This window comes from Schistocerca serialis, chromosome 3 (assembly GCF_023864345.2).
Source record: "Schistocerca serialis cubense isolate TAMUIC-IGC-003099 chromosome 3, iqSchSeri2.2, whole genome shotgun sequence".
NCBI lineage: Eukaryota > Metazoa > Arthropoda > Insecta > Orthoptera > Acrididae > Schistocerca > Schistocerca serialis.
In genome coordinates, this window is record NC_064640.1 from 611,823,854 (window position 1) to 611,841,192 (window position 17,339).

A 17,339-nucleotide genomic window follows, 5' to 3' on the forward strand; every position below is an offset into this window, starting at 1 on the left:
CAAAATGAACAAGCTTTATATGAATGGAGAGAGAAAGTTTCAAAATTTTTTCGTTATGTTTGATATCAATGTAATAAATTTAATAATTTGTAATTAATTAGTTTTTAATAATTATTTAGTCATAACCGGTAGGGATTGTACAGCAAATGTCATCTCAGAACTTTCCATACAGTTGGTTGGGGTATTCCAAGTTGTTGACTGGCTCTATTGGTAGACTTACTGGGCTGTGCACAAAACTTCCTTGAATCTGTTGGACATCATCCTCTGACACACTTGGTCAGTCTGTGCTTTTTCCCTTTCACACACTTCCATGTTGTCTAAATTGCTTAAGCCAATGGCTAATGCTCTTGTGAGTTAGTGGTTGAATACCAAATTTGGTACAAAAAGCCTGCTGCACTGTAATTTCCAATCACTTTTCACAAACTCAAGAATGCAGAAAACCTTGTGCTTCACAGTCGCCATCTCACTCACAACTGACAGTGAAACGGGATGGCCCTATTGTCACAGGAACTCTATCGGTCGCTTCTTAAACCATCACTACCCGCCCACTGCTGTCCACCAAAAACTTTGAAACTTCCTCTTTTCATTGGTATAAAGCTTTTTCAGTGTGGATTTGTAGCTAAATACATGTGAATTTTTGAAAATGGATCCATCATTTAGACTAAACCTGTATAATCACTGTAAATGGTTATTCATCAGTATGCATTTTCATAATGTAGGAACACATTTGTATTAATTTTACAACAATCATAGTGAATTCTTTAAATGACATTTTCACCAAATCCAACTAAAAAACTTTATTTCCATGGTTGGCCACTTTCAGCACTATGCCTTAATTATATGGACATCCCAGTAAGAATAAGAAAAGAGAAAACTAAAAAAATGAAGAGAGTCCACATAGGAGTCGTTGAGACTGTAAATTATCCAACATGCCATACAGGAACAAAGTAAATTCATACAAACAGAGCAAGGAAAGTTCTGGCAGAATAGAAATGATTTAGCTGTAGAGGACACCACTTATTCTGAATAGCAGAAATGTTGAGTTTAACAGGCATACAAGAAAGAGAATGAAAACTTGCTATATTTTGGAAAAAAACACACACACACACGCCTGTGTAAATTGTGCCAGCTAGACACACAATCCGGGACTGCACTGACAAGGGCCTTCACAGGCAGGCACTACTTACCAAACCTAGTTTGCAAACAGATTTCCCATCCCATAACCTCATACAACCCCAATCCTCCCACCGCTCCCTACAAATAGCTGCAAAGGAGCACCACCCTCATCACCCAATATCGCCTTGAACTGGAGCAACTGAACCATATCCTTCATAGGGCTCTGATTACCTATCATCATGTGCAGAAATGAGGGACATCCTACCCACTCTTAAAGTGGTATTCCATTGCCCAACCAACCCACACATCCTGCTCGATCCCTATGCCACTCCCATTCTCATCCCATTGTCACAAGGGTCATATTTCTGTGGAAGACCTGTATACAAGAACTGCCTGATTCACCCACCCAGCACTTCTTACTCCTGTCCTATCCCATCAGAGGCAGGACCTCCTGTGAAAGCAGCCATGTAATATACCAACTCTGCTGCAATCACTACACAACTTTTTATGTGAGCATGACGAACAACCAGCTGCCCACCAGAATGAATGGCTCCTGCCAAACTGTTGCCAGCAACGAAGTTGACAAGCCAGTGGCACAATATGCAACTGAGCACAACTTGCTCAAGTTCAGTGGCTGCTTCACTACCTGTGCCATCTAGATTCTTCCCTCCAGTACCAGCCTCTCTGAATTATGTACAACGAAGTTATTCTTGCAACATATCCTTTGCTCCTGCACTCCTCCTGGCCTCAATCCCTGCTAACCCTATGTCCTCCCCCCCCCCACCCTCTAACCAATAGTTTCCCCTTTCTGTACCCTGTCACCCCTTCCAAACCATGCCTCCACATCATCTTCATTGTGCGCTATGCCTTACTGGCCTTGTTACCTGTGTATTGCATGTTTAACCTGTTCACCTGCCGCTGCTCCTTCCACATTCCTAACCAGCATACCTGCTTCCTCTCTGAGAGTCACTAGCTACCGATCTCCAATCCCTCTTCCTACTTCCCACCACTTCCTTCCTCTACCTATCCCACTGAACACAAACATATCTCATCCTAATCCACCTGCCAAACTGCAAACCCAGCATTAAGTGTGTAGCTGCCACAATGTAAAGGCACGTGTGTGTGTGTGTGTGTGTGTGTGTGTGTGTGTGTGTTCATAAAGGATTTCTTTCATAAGCTAGCATGTTTTCAGTCCTTTTGTGTGCGCCTGTCAATGACTCAACACTTCTGCTATTCAGTGAGTGGTCTCCTTTACTTCATTTTATTTAAAATTCTTACAGCTTTCATTTCAAAACCATACCTGTACATGCCATTTACTCACAATGTCCCTCCTAGGGCGATGAACGTTAAAGTTTTCTGTCTGAAGTGAATGATAATATTTTGTTTAAAATTTATTAATTACCATCATCTTGAGTGAAAAATTATGGTTAACTCACATTTTCTGTGACAGTTAAGTGCAATTTGTATAAATTCTGCTTTGTTTCTGTATTGTTTGGTGGAAAATTGTTAGTCCTGTATACTCTTACATCTAGTCCCTTTATTTTCTGTGTTCTTGTTTTCTTATCAAGCTACAGTATCCACATAATAATACCTTAGTACTGAAATGTTTGAATCTTGGAAATAAAGACACTCAGCCATATTTAGCAAACATTTTATCATTTAAAGAACTCCTTTGTTACAGTTTTCTGAAATGATTTTTAAAAGTTTTCTTCCATTCACCATGTACCATCTTAGCATGCCCCTCATTTCTTGTTACAATGCTCTTTTATTCTTTTCAGTTGTTTAAAACTATTTGTTTATTGCATCCAGAGAATGTCTGCAGTCAAATACAAATTGTGAGATAAAACTGTTGTGAGTCACCAATCATCTATGTACTCTTGATTTGAATTTCTGTCAAAGTCATGCTTTATCTTATTTAGTGGGCTTTACAGAACTTGATTTGTTATACAGCCATCATCACGTACAAGTTGAAGACAGTGCTAAGTATAGTTTCCAGTTGAAACAAAGATGCTCCTCTTTGGAGGATGTGAGCAATTAATCCTTTCAATGCTAGAGATGTGCTTGCCACAGGCCACGCCGAGAGCAGTGTCTTTGTGGCCTGTGCCTGGACCCTTCATTGTGGAATGGTTGCCTGCATGCTGAGTAACTTGCACTGGCCTGCTGGTGCTGTTCTGAATATATTTCAGATGTGTCTTGTGGGCTGAACAATTTAATCTGCACATCCACTCTTTCCAGTTTGTCAGTGCTGTTGGTACATGCTAACCTAATAAGCCATTCACCAACAATTCACAAGGGAAATTAAGAGCTTGCTGGAAACATTTTTGATTCATCTGAGTACATTTTGAGTACATGAATAAAATTAATTGTTCTGTGGCAAACTTCAAAGCCAAAATCAATCTTTTTGATTACAAAATTTGTCCTTTGCATGGGAATAATTTGATCACACCATAAATAGATGAATTTGTATAATATCTCTTTAACCAACACTATGTAGTGTGTGTATTTACTTGAGTCATGGAATAGATATTGCTGCATATAAAGACTAAGGTCTGTCTGTTGCCAGCATACTACTTTTTCAAGAGAGAGAGAGAGAGAGAGAGAGAGAGAGAGAGAGAGAGATGCTTCAATCCTGGAATCTTTTAGCATTTGAATACTTTTTACATCATGCAGTTTCTCAATCCTTTTTACATTCCTAAACAACATTCATGGAAAAAAAATCATGAACACAAATATAATTGTCTAAGTTATATGAGGATAATTTTAAATATTGTAAGAAGATGAACATGTACAATTTTTGTTTTCCTTGCACAATGTATGCAGTGTAATTACATCATGAACAAAATAGGTATGGCATTATGTGAACAGTAAGTTTGTTTCTTGCCAGCATATTTCTTGATTTTGTGAGATGCTCTGAAGTGAGGAAATTTAACTGTTTGAATACTTTTTATGATACGAAGTATGTACTTTCAATCCTTATTTACATTCTTAGTCAATTTTCATGGCCCACAAATCATGATACCGGAACATACTCATTTGTGTCGTGTTGGAATAATTTCATCACACTGAAAAATGATGAATATGTGCAGTTTTTGTTTAATTGGCAAAATGAATCCTGTGTTTTTATGTTACACACAGTATAGATACTGTAAATCACCAAGTCTGTTTGTCACCAGTGCACTTCACCTTGTCAAAAAAAAAAAAAGCTTCTAACTCAAGAACTTTAAGCATTTGAATACTTGTTTCAACATGCAGTACGTATTTTCAATCCTAGATAAATTTCGCTGTCAAAAATTAGCATAAGCACATGAAGATGAATAAGCTTTGTTTTAATGGTGCAATGTATGCTTTGTAATTACATTACACACAGAATAGATACTGTAGCTTCTGAAACACCAAGTCTGTTCATTTGGCAGCAAACTGCTTCATCTGAAAAGATGAATACTTTTTACATCTATTGAATCTATTCTTTTTGATGCAAGCCATGGACTGGCACTGCAAAAGTTTAAAAATAGATTTTACATTTTTCTTGTTTTTTGCAATTCTTTTGTTTTTAAATAATTTACTCAGGAGTATCAAATAATTCCAACCACCAGTTTCAGTTCCTGAAGATATGTAAGAGTTCTTTGTGTGTTAAGTCATGAAACACAGTGCAGTACACATTGGTACATCTGATGCACTGATCCTTCTGAGCTCACTAGAATGTCACAGTGCACCCATACTCAAATTGTAATCTACAGTGCATTGGGGTTTCTTTATCTTTTCACTGGTTTTTCAGTAAATCCATGTGTTGTGTTACTTGTGATAAACATCCACACTTTTCCTTTATCGTGCCACCCGATAGCAAGCATCTTCTCAGTTGACTTAAACTCAAGTTCTCTTCCTTTCAGTTTATTCTGCAGTTCTGATGTGTTGCACCTATTCTTATGAACAGCGATGTTTATGGTTCTTCTGTGGCTGTGAAGCCAGAGGAACAGATCTGGGATGGAATACCAGTTGTTAACATGCAGTATATGTCCCTGTTCCACATATAGTTTGATAAATTATGCCAGTACATCACTACTTTTCCCTAAATTGTGGAACACAATTTCTGTTGTTGTACCTGTATATACAAAGAAATTCAACATGCAGCTATGCATTCTGACAGTCATGCAGAACAGATGTCTTTATTCCAAATCTACTTTGCTTGGATGGAATAAATTGTTTAAAAGATAACGGACATTAGAACAGTAAGAGACTGTCGACAAAGCAAAGCTTCTTATGTGGACTAAATCCACTGTTAAAACACTGTACATATTTTATTGACAATGTTCCTAATTTTAAACAAACTGTCACCTCCATTTCTGTACTCACAGAGTTGGCACTAAAGTGCAGCATTTTCAAAAGTAAAATAAAATGGATGGGGGACATAATTTTGCCAAAAAACTGGTGTGTTTAAAAGTATATATTTGGACCAATAATCACTTACTTTCAATATTTTAACTTCAGCTCTTAGAAAACAAATAGCAACAAACAATAAAGTTCCTCAAATCTATTATACTTCCACTTTAACAGTCGTGATTGTACTAATTCTGGAGTATTTGCTCTGATGTGCACATAAAATTGATTTATTTCATCTGCTATAAACTTCAACATGCCTTCTGACAGAAATATCATAAAAAATTACAGAATGGTTGAGTAATTAGCCAGTTCACATTCGTATCTTGAAGCCACATCATCAAACTTATGCTTAAATGGCTGGAAATAGTTTGTTTCCAATCAAATGTGTCACTAAGTCATGCTCTAGTCAGAAGCATTTTGCTATCACTTTTGGATTCTTTGGATTCTGAAAAGCCACTGCCTGTACCTCTTGTAAAATCATCAAACTGGTGTGCTGTACCACCTGATGAACAGGGCTAAGGACTATTACTCCATAATTCCACTATAGAATTATTACTGTTACCAACATCAGAGAATGCATCCTCACTGTTGCTCCAGTAAGTATCTCTAGGATCTCTCTGTCTCTGCGACCACAGTGATGTGACAGTTCTCTCATAGAACAGATGAATGCAAAGTTACAATTGCTGAAAACATGCAAAGCAAACTTAAACTCTACGAAGAGGAATCACAGCAGCAAATGTAGAAACACACACTTGAAATATGTACTCGGAACTCTAAACACCTGCTGGAAGAAAGGTGCAGGAATACAGCTCTGCATGTTTACACATCAGACGTGTGCAGGTACCTATGACTCAGTGCACTTTAACTCATCCACAGCAGTGAGAGGACCAATAGCTTGGGACACTTCCACAGATCAATAGCACTTACAGAAAACCCAGAGGCTGTGCCTAATAATGTTCACAGCACTTGTGGAGCAGCAGAGCAAGACAAGTGAGCAGGGACACAGCAGCCAAAGGGTTAATTAGGTGATTTCTCTGGGATAATGTCTAGAGCATTGTGTAGAGCTAATAAAGATATCCTCAGACTACCAACAGACTGACAAACAACAAATGATTCTTCTTGATTATGATCTGTTTAGTGCCTGTGTACAGCTTGGGACAAAATAGTACCCCACAGAATATGAAATAAAAGAAAAAAACCACAAATATTGTGTGTCATGAACAAAAGCTGTAATTTGAGAAGACCCATGTCTAATCAAAGCCATATTTCACAAAAATATGACCATATCATTGCTACTGTGCTAGTAGAAGTGCATTGACTTTGCTGTACACACTTTGGTGGACACGTTATATCTCTGTTTGTGCCGAGCAGCTAATACAGTCTCACTCTAGGGCTAAACACATTCACTCCTTGTACAATGTGAGAGTTAATGTTGTGCGTATATTTACATGTAGTAAATAAAGTTAATTTGTGCTCAGCATTTCTACATGGGTTCAATTTGTTGTGGTCAATGTACCCAACTAGAATTAAATGCTGCCTTACAGCAAAGTAAATGTAAACCCATAGGTCTTTTATAATGGCTGAGCACATTAAATGCTTCCTTTCTAAACTGGAATATTAGCGAAACTAGTTTAAGATAAAAAGGTAGGACTTGAAATTTGATGTGTTAACAAGCATGAATGTCCATTTTAGATACATTCTTTGTCATTGCTCACCTGTTGTGCTAGTTTGCCATTTCTATCTCCATTAGGCAGAATGGAATTTTTTTTTTTTTTTTTTTTTTTTTAGGTACTCAGACAAGCAGATATTAGTCTCACAGTTAGGATTTTTTTACATTATCAGTTCACAGAAGACTACCTACGGAGAAAAGAAGTCTAACCATGATTGACAGTATAATGGATAATGGCTAAGCATTGGATACAAAAGCCAGATAGCACTTTTTAGGCACTTGTACTGACAAACAATTTGGCCGTTTCCTTATAGATTTATGCTTCATGTTAGACAAAAGTATATATTGTTTGTCTACTAATTAAAGATGGCATTTGTATGTGCAACACTAAATAAACAGTACCCATTAACAATATTACACCACAGTGGACTTGGCAAACAAGTAGTGAACATGGAATGAGAGTAAAGAACCGAGCCTGAACCATGTATGTAAGAGTCATATGAACCTATATAGCTAACTGGTGAAGAGTAGGAACAACTGTAAACATTTGATAAATTGAGTGTTCTCCTGCTGCCCTTCATAATTAACATGTACAGTTAAATGTACTCATAAAGAATTAAATACAATGCAAACACTACTTTCTTTTGTGAGACATAAATTTCATCATTTAATCAGCATATCAGCACTTCAACTCTCAATACTATATTCTTTCCAATTATACTACTAATATTACAAGAAAGTAACATCATTTTGATGAAAAGACACAGTACTGCAGCTTCCAACCATCATCACAGTCAGTGTGAAGAGTAGATGTTTGTGACCCATCAGACAGTCCACATTACTTTCTGTAGTAGCAGATAGGCTAACATTGACTTACCATAACAAGATGTCCCTTTGCTGGCACATGTTTGACATGCAAACTAATCATGTGGATATCATTTCTCAATATTTGAAAACAATCAGAAATGGGCCGAAGCTGCTGTGAGCACCGCTTTGCAGAGGTTTAGCACTAGAAACGTGTCTAACCAAATTCTTCAGGCCTGATAAGCTAGACTACTGCAGATAGGGTTGTTCGAAGCCCTATTATGGCATAGGTACAAATGCTCCTGGGATGTCAGTCAGTTAAAGCATATTGGAGTTAGTGGACTAAGTGAACTCAGGGAGTGTATTTACAGCTAAAGTAATTTATACTACAGGATATTAAAGCATTACTTTAATACAAAATTGATGATTTAGTTGAAAAGTTACTCTTCAGTAGGGAGAGAAGGAAGACAGGGGTTAATATCCCATCGATATCGAGGTAATTAGAGATGAAACACAAGCTCAGGTTGTGTCAAGGATAGGGAGGAAATCGGCCATGCCCTTTCAAAGGAACCATCCTGGGATTTGTCTGGAGTGATTTACAGAAATCATGGAAAACTTAAATCTGGATGGCCGGACATGGGTTTGAACCGTTGTCCTCTCACATGCAAGTCCAGTGTGCTAACCACTGTGCCACTTTGCTGGGTCTTCAGTAAGGAACTTTGGGTTCAATACCAGAAACAGCAGAGCAGACATGCTGGTGGAATTTCCTGAAAAGAACACTGTGTTCATTGCAAACATATTTTTCAAGAAAATTTCAGGAAAAAAATTGACACTAACAGAACCAAAGGGAACTATGAATGAGATTGACTGTGTGCTTTCAAAGCAATGAACCAAACATGCAGGATTTGTTGATCTTAAACGAACTGAGAATTTCCAGTGACCACAGGTGAGAAAGGTGGAAAATAAAACTGAACACTAAGTTAGAAATAAATAACCTCATTAAGTAAAAATCCTGTTTCATTGATTCAAAAAATTTAGAAGTCAAAGAGGAAGAATACTAATTAAAATTCACAAACAGGTTTAAGGAGAATGAAGGAACAGTAGGTCTAAATATGAAAAATTATGTTGTAACATAGTATACTGGAAAACTCTAGAGATGTTGCAGGAGTGAGGAGCAAAAAGCAAAACGGAGATTTCAGAAGACATGCAGTAATTGATGAAGAAGAGAAAAGAATTAAAAGTAAGAGATAACAGAAGTCAGACAGAGCTAAACGAATGAAACAAAACTATTCAATAATGTGTACAAGATGTAAGAACATATAATGAGAAGACTATCAGGGTGACAACCAAGAAAAACTAAAATGACAAGAAAATACAATCATTTATTCTTTGTAGACACTTTATCACATTAGTCAGGATGTCAGATGGCTCTGTTATGACAAACTAGGAGACCATTCTAAAGGTGTTTGAGGAGTTATTCAAAAAATTGTTTAGTGCGCCCTGGGAAATTAACACACAAACTGTACAGCACTCTGAAAGTACCACCAGAAGAAGCAGAGAAATTGATTAGGTGCATTGAAAGAGGAATATTATTTGTAAATGACATAGTTATTGCAGAAATGATGAAAGCAGAGAGAAAGATGATGAACACAAGCCCTACACAGTTATTCACAGACTGTTTACATACAGTGGTGATATCAGAGTATTAGAACAATGCTGGAATATTCCCTAGAAATGGTACAAGGAAGATGTGAAGAGCTATAAGCTCATTAGTCTTTTGTCAGTAGTATAAAAGAGTTTTACAAAAAATACTTACAAATTGTGTAGAAAAAACTTTGGGTATTCACCACAGAAAATAACAAGCTGGTGTTAGAAGTGGTTTAACACAATGGACCAGCTAGAGGTAACAACAAAGTTATAGAAAGAAGCAGTTAGCTAGCACTTTGTATGAGTTTTAAAGACTATAACATGACATTTCACTCAGTCACAATTAAATCTGTGCTGATAGCACTTGAGAAACAAGGAATAAAATCTATCAGTGTCAGTATGCTGAAGATATTTACAATAAGAGTATTTCTTCCATTCAGTTACACCAAGAGAGTGAACAGTTCAGAACTGGGACAGAAGTTAGGCAATCACACTCAATTCAAATAAAATTATTTTCTGCAGCTGAGGATGAGGTCTTCAGATAATTAAATAAGAATGTAGAAGGAATGATGTGCATAAATTGGTCCTATTTGAGCCACCTATGATTTGTGGTTTATCTGGATGTACAGAAACCTCAGTAAAGGATGGAGGAACTGAACAAAGCAAAAATATAAAAGATTAATAATAATAACAACTTTTTGTGCCTAAGTGACTGGATGCAAGTTTTCCAGTTGGAAACCACTTAGGCGACTTGTATGTCCCTAATTTTCCGCAACAGGGACATACAGTTTAATGTCGAATCTGAATCACATGTTGTTCCTAGTAACTCCTCACATTATGCAGATGATTGATGTAAAGATTAATGATGAAGTTGTAGAAGAACTGATATATATGTATGCTTAGGATAGCTGATAACAAGAAGCAGATGGACACTTAAAGAAGTAAACAGGAGAGAAAAATGATGAGTTCATTTGGGAAACTAAATGCTGTATTCAGGAGTAAATTCTAAATATACCTGCAACATAAAGTCTTCAACTATTGTGTACTGCAAGTACTAATTTATGAAAATGGACTTTAAGTGCTCAAACAGTTCAAAAATGGAGAGCCAGCCATGAGAAATGAGAGGATGCATATTGTGTGCAGCAAGAAAGTACAGACACAAATAAGTGAATAAGAGGAAAGAAAGCAACTGAGGATGTGGCAGTGACTCTTACTAAAATGAAACAGTGATGGGCTGGGCATATAGTGAGGTGAAATGATGGGAGGTGGCCTAAGGAAATTCTGAGTTGGATTAATCATAACTGAAACAGACGTAGAGGATGATCTGACATCAGAAGCGAGATAAACATAGATGTGAAAAGCTGACAATCACTCTGTATGAAGAAATGTTGAGGAGGCCAGTAACCAGCAACATGTGTCGTATGGCTAATGATGATAATGAATGAGTTGATGATGATAATGATTCTGATGACTGCTGGGATAGTTTAATGATTCTGAATAACTATTCGATAATGTAACTTCTACATCATCTCAAACTGGTGCAGTAATATAATGCACATAAATTCTTCTTAAGTGGAAATCAGAAATTTATTGAAAATACATCAGATATACAATTGTCATATTGGAAAATTTGGGTTTTCTGGTGGTAATCCATATTATACTTGCACAGTATTTCAATCGTGTAACTCGCAACCTTCGTCAGGTGCTCCCTGAGGCTGAATCCAATGTGGAACAGGTCCAGTATTTATGCCTATGGGGGCCAGACACTCCATCATCAGTCCATGTTGTGCCAGGCATCTGGTCTGAGATATGCACCAGTCAGTAGGAGCAACCATGTTCTTTTCTAGCCATAGCTGTTCTGACTCCTGTATGCGTGCTTTTTGGTTGTTGTTAGTTAATAATTTTGTCATCTGACATTCTGTTCCATCTCCAAGTTGTACTGGGCATTCAATATTTTGATTGACATCATTTAAGCTTCCCAATGAACTCTGGTGTTCAGTTACTGTAGCCGGCTATGTCAGATGCTCCATCTGAGGTCTGCACCCACTAGAGGTGACTGCTGGCCACAGGTGTTCAAATTGTCATTTATTCTCAAAAATGATCATCCTCAAGTGCTTGATTTGCTATATGAAGTACCACCATCTGTTAGCCCGCCATCTGTTGGTTGTGTTGGATTATTTGTTCTGTCACCATTTCCAAAGTTATTTCCCCTGGAGATTGAATGTTGTCTCCATTGTGTCTATAGGATATTAAGCGCCAGATTTCAGGCAGACACATGCTGATATCTTGTGTCACAAGTTTTTAAGATATTGTGTGACGTTTCTTTTGATGGATTCTTTAATAGCCCTATCCCAGTATATGGGTATCTCTGTCAGAATCTTGACATCATCATAATTCATCGAATGATTTAGGTCCAAACAATCTTCCATTATAGCTGCTTGGGAGCCTGTTTGAGTCTGGTGTGCCATTGGTGCTCCTTACACATGCTGCAACAGTCTTGGTGGTTTGGCCAGTATATGACATACAACAGTGACATAGTATGTGGTACATGACCGGTTTCTGGAGGATCAGATCATCCTTTAAACTCTAACAGACCCTTAATCTTAGTTGGTGGGCAGAAAACGCTCTTCACATTATATTTGTGAAAAATTCTGGTGATTTTGGCAGATATTGGTCTGGTATGTGGTGAAAAAGCAACCTTCTTTGGTTCTTCTTGTACTTTTACTGACCCCTCTGTTGGAGAAGTAGTGTGCAGTGCCTTCTGAATATCTGTGGAAGACTATCCATTTCTGAAAAACACAGACTGCAGATGTACTATCTTGTCATCAAGTTGTCTGGATCCAAAAGAATTTATGCCCAATGAACGAGAGTTTTGAGTACACCATTCTTCTGCAATGGATCGTGGCAGCTACTAGCTTGCATGTACAGATTGGTGTAAATTGGTTTTCAGTAAATACTATGGCCAAAAGTGGCATTTGACTTCCTCTGGACAAGAACATCTCAGAATGGCAGTTGTCCATTCTCCTCTATTTCCACCATGAACTTTGTGTTATGGTGATGTGAGTTCAGGTGTCCTATGAAAACAAGGAGATTTTCTCTACCATTGGGTCAAATCACAAAGGTTTCATCCACATATCTGAAGAAACATTTATGCAAGTGCCTCATTTTTGAATCTCTCCATAAAGTGGTTTGCTAGCACCTGTGAGAGCAGATTGCCCATTGCTACCTGCTCCATTTGGCCATAGGATTGACCCCCATATACAAAGTATGTTGAAGTTAAAATGTGACTGCACTAGTCCAGGAGAGCCATGTTGAACATTTCTCCAATCAATTCTAGTGATTCATTCAGTGGTACCTGGATGAATAAGGAAATCATGTCAAAGCTAACCATAATTTCAGAATCAGTGTTGTCTACCTGTTCAGGTTATGTAGAAAATCCTGCAAGTTGCAAATGTGGCATGTACATTTGTTTACATATGGCAATAGCATCTTCTTCAGGTCCTGAATGGTGGGATAGGTGGTCATGCCAATTTTGCTAACTATTGTTTCCTGCAGAAGGGCCCTGTTTCTTCTGTCCACCTTGTCGGTGGGGTCTCTTTCTATTAGTCTGTATGCTGTATCATCTGGGTCCAACTGAATGAATCACTGTGAAAATATCGATGCACGAAGCATACAATAACTACCACCATCACACACACCTTAGCAAAAGATCTGACGTAGAACCTAAGGAAATTCTGGTCTTTTGTAAAATTGTTAAGTGGGTCTAAGGCATCCATTCAGTCCCTTGTTGAACAGTCTATTGTGGCAGTTGAAGATAGCAAAATGAAAGCCACAGTTTTAAATTTCATATTCAGAAAATCATTCACACCAGAGAATTGTACAAACATACTGTCAGTTGACCATGGGACAGTCTCCCATATGGAGGACATAGTAATAAGCATCAATGGTGAAGAGTACAACTGAAAAATTTGAAAGCAAATAAATCACCATGTCCAGGTGGAATCCCAGTTTGATTTTCCAAAGAGTACTTGGCCCCTTACCTAGCTTGCATTTATTGCAAATCTCTCACCCAGAATAAAGTCCCAAGCAACTGGAAAAGATGCAGGTGACTCCAGTAAATAAGAAGGGTAAAAGAATGGATCCACAAAATTACAGACCAATATCCCTATTTTCTGTTTGCTGCTGAATCCTTGAATGTATTCTCAGTTCAAATATGATGAAGTTTCTTGAGACTGAGAAGCTTATGCTCAGGAATCAACATGGTTTTAGAAGGCAACACTCTTGCAAAACTCAGTTTGCCTTTTCCTACATGATATAATATGAACTACGGATGAAGGGCAACATGCAGATTCCATATTTCTAGATTTATGGAAAGCATTTGACACAGAGCCCCATTGTAAGCTATTAAAAAAGGTATGGGTGTATGGAATAATTTCACAGATAGGTGATTGCCTTGAAGACCTGTTAAGTAATAGGACCCAGTATGTTGTCCTCGACATTGAGTGTTCATTGGAGACGAAGTTTTTGTCAGGAGTGACCCAGGGAAGTGTGATAGAACCACTGTTGTTCTCGATGTACATAAATGATGTGGCAGACAGGGTGGCTAAAATCTATGGTTGTTTGCTGATGATGCATGGTGTATGATAGGGTGAAGTTGATAAACAAAATTTCCAATTGGTGTAATGAATGGCAGCTAGCATTAAATGTGGAAAAATGAGAGAATTTTTGGAAAGAGTGGTTCACCTGCAAAGGAGACCACATACAGGATGCTGGTTCGACCTATTCTTGAGTACTGCTTGAGTGTTTGGGATCCATATCAGGTTGGGGTGAAGGAAGAAATTGAAGCAATTCAGAGGCAGGCCACTAGATTTGTTACCAGTAGGATTGAACAGCACATAAGTGTTACAGAGATGCTTCCAGAACTCAAATGGAAATCCCTGGAGGGAAGGCGTGGTTCTTTTGAGAAACACTGTTGAGAAAATTTAGAGAAACAGCATTTGAAGCTAACTGCTGAACAATTCTACTGCCACCAACATACATGGTGCATAAGGACCACGAAGATAAGATACAAGAAATTAGGGCTCAATATGGAGGCATATAGATAGCCATTTTTCCCTTGTTCTATTTGCGAGTGGAACAGGAAAGGAAATGACTAGTAGTGGTACAGGGTACCCACCACCACGCAACCATATGGTGGCTTGCGGAGTATTGATGTAGATGTAGGTGCAGACTTGATTGGAAAAAAGTTTGACGGGGAGCTCCTGAACTTGTTCAGGCAGATCTTAACTTCAACATACTCCCTATATGTGGATCAATTCTACAACCAAACAGAGGGGGGTGGCAGTGGGCAGCCCACTCTCACCAATGGTGCCAAACTTCTTTATGGAGAGATCTGAAGATGAGGCACTTGCACGGGCCCTGGATTAACTGAAATGTTTCCTCAGATACATGGATGACACCTTTGTTATTGGGCCCCACAATAGGGAAAAGCTCCTGGTTTACCTGGAATAACTGAACTCATGCCACCCTAACATAAAATTCACAATAGAAGAATGGACAACTCCCATTCATAGATGTTCTTGTCCAGAGGAAGGCAGATGCCACTTTTGGTTATAGTATTTATCAAAAACCAATTCACACTGATCTGTACTTGCAAGTCAGTAGCTGCCAACATCCAGTGCAGAAGAACGGTGCACTCAAAACTCTGGTTCATCGGGCATCAACTCTTTTGGATCCAGACAACTTGAGGACAAAGATAAAAGCAACTGCAGTTTGTGTTCTACAGAAACAAATATTCTTCCAGAGATATTCAGAAGGCACTGTGCCTTACTTCTCCACCAGATGGGTCAGTAGAAGTAGACGAAGCAGCAAAAAAGGTTCTATTTTGCCATATGCCAGACCAATATCTGACAAAATCAGCAGAATTCTTCCCAAATATAACATCAAGAGTGATTTCTACCCATCAACCAAGATTAAGGCTCTATTAGGGAGTGTATTGGATGATCTGGACCTACAGAAACTGGCCATTCACCACATACCATGTCATTGTGGTACATATGTATCTACATGGCTACTCTGAAAATGACATTTAAGAGCCTGGCAGAGGGGTTGTCAAACCACTTTCACAATAATTCTCTATTATTTCACTCTTGAACAGAACACAGAGAAAACAAACACCTACATCTTTCCATGCAAGCTCTGATTTCCCTTATTTTATTATGATGATTGTTTCTCCCTAGATATTTTTTCATTCGGAAGAGAAAGTTGGTGATTGAAATTTCAAGAGAAGATCCCACCACAATGAGAAACATGTTTGTTTTAATTATGTCCACCTCAAATCCTGTATAATGTCCGTGACACTCTCTCCCTTATTTCTTGATAATGCAGAAGTTGCAGCCCTTCTTTGAACTTTCTTGATATAGTCATTAATCATATCTGGTAAGGATCCCACACCACACAGCAGTACTCCAAAAGAGGATAGACAAGCGTAGTGTAGGTAGCCTCTTTAGTAGATCTGTTGCATCTTTGAAGTGTTCTGCCAATAAAGTGCAGTCTTTAGTTTGCCTTCCCTATAACATTTTGTGTGTGGTGTTTCCAGTTTACATTGTTTGTAATTGTAATTCCTAGGTATTTAGTTGAATTCATGGCCTTTAGATTTGATTGATAAAACGTGTAACCAAAGTTTAATGGATTCTTTTGGACAATCATGTGGGTGACCTCACACATTTCATTATTTAGGGTCAATTGCCAATTTTTGCACCATACAGATATCTTTTCTAAATCGTTTTGCAATTTGTTTTGATCTTTTGATGACTTTTCTAGATAATAAATGGTAACATCATCTGCAAACAAGCTAAGATGGCTGCTCACATAGTCTCCTAAATCATTTATACAGATAAGGAACAGCAGAGTTATGGCATATATCGGTCAGACCCCCAGGACTCTTGACATCAGGTGTAAGGAGCACCTACGACACATCAGATATAGGCGGACCTCCAAGTTAGCTACAGCAGAACATTGTTCGGAACTAAATCATTCAGTGAGTTACGAGATGTCAAGATTCTGACACAGACGCCCAGATACTGGGATAGCATTTTTAAAGAATCTGTCAAAATAAAGGTCACACAGAATTGTAGCTGCTGTGACATGGGATATCAGCTTAGCTCAAACTGGAATCTGACACTCAGTCTCCTAAAGATACAATTGAGGAAACATCCAAAGTCTGGGGAACTAATTTTGGAAATGACAGCAAATAACCCAGCACAGCCAACAAAGGGCACACAGAGGGTGGTGCTTCATACATCAAATCAAGTACGTGAGGATGGTAATTTAGAAAACAAACAGCAATTTGAACTCTAGTGGCCAGAAAATAATCTGACAGCCACTCCTGGCAGGTACAGATCTTTGATGGAGCACCTGATGCAGACAGTTATGGTAATAGAACACCATAGTCCATGGGAAGGCTTAAATGATGGCAATCAGAAGATTGAATGCCCAGTACAACTGGGAGGTGGAACAGAACATCAGATGACAAAATTATTAACTGACAACAGCCAAAAAGTATGCACAAAGCAGTTGCAACAGCTATGGCTAGAAGATATTACAGTTCCTGCTACTGACCAGTGCATATCTCGGACAGAGTGCATGGTGCAGTGCGGCCTGATGATGGAGCACCCAGCCTCACATAGGTATAAATACTGTACCCATTCCACACTGGATTCAGACT

The 17,339-nt window shown here is 38.3% G+C and overlaps 1 protein-coding gene across 1 annotated transcript in view; it reads left to right on the forward strand.

Annotated features, from left to right (window-relative positions):
- Positions 1 to 17,339, forward strand: part of LOC126470492 (voltage-dependent P/Q-type calcium channel subunit alpha-1A-like) — a 72,250-nt gene that overhangs the window by 4,840 nt on the left and 50,071 nt on the right. The gene's annotated exons all lie outside the window — the stretch shown is intronic.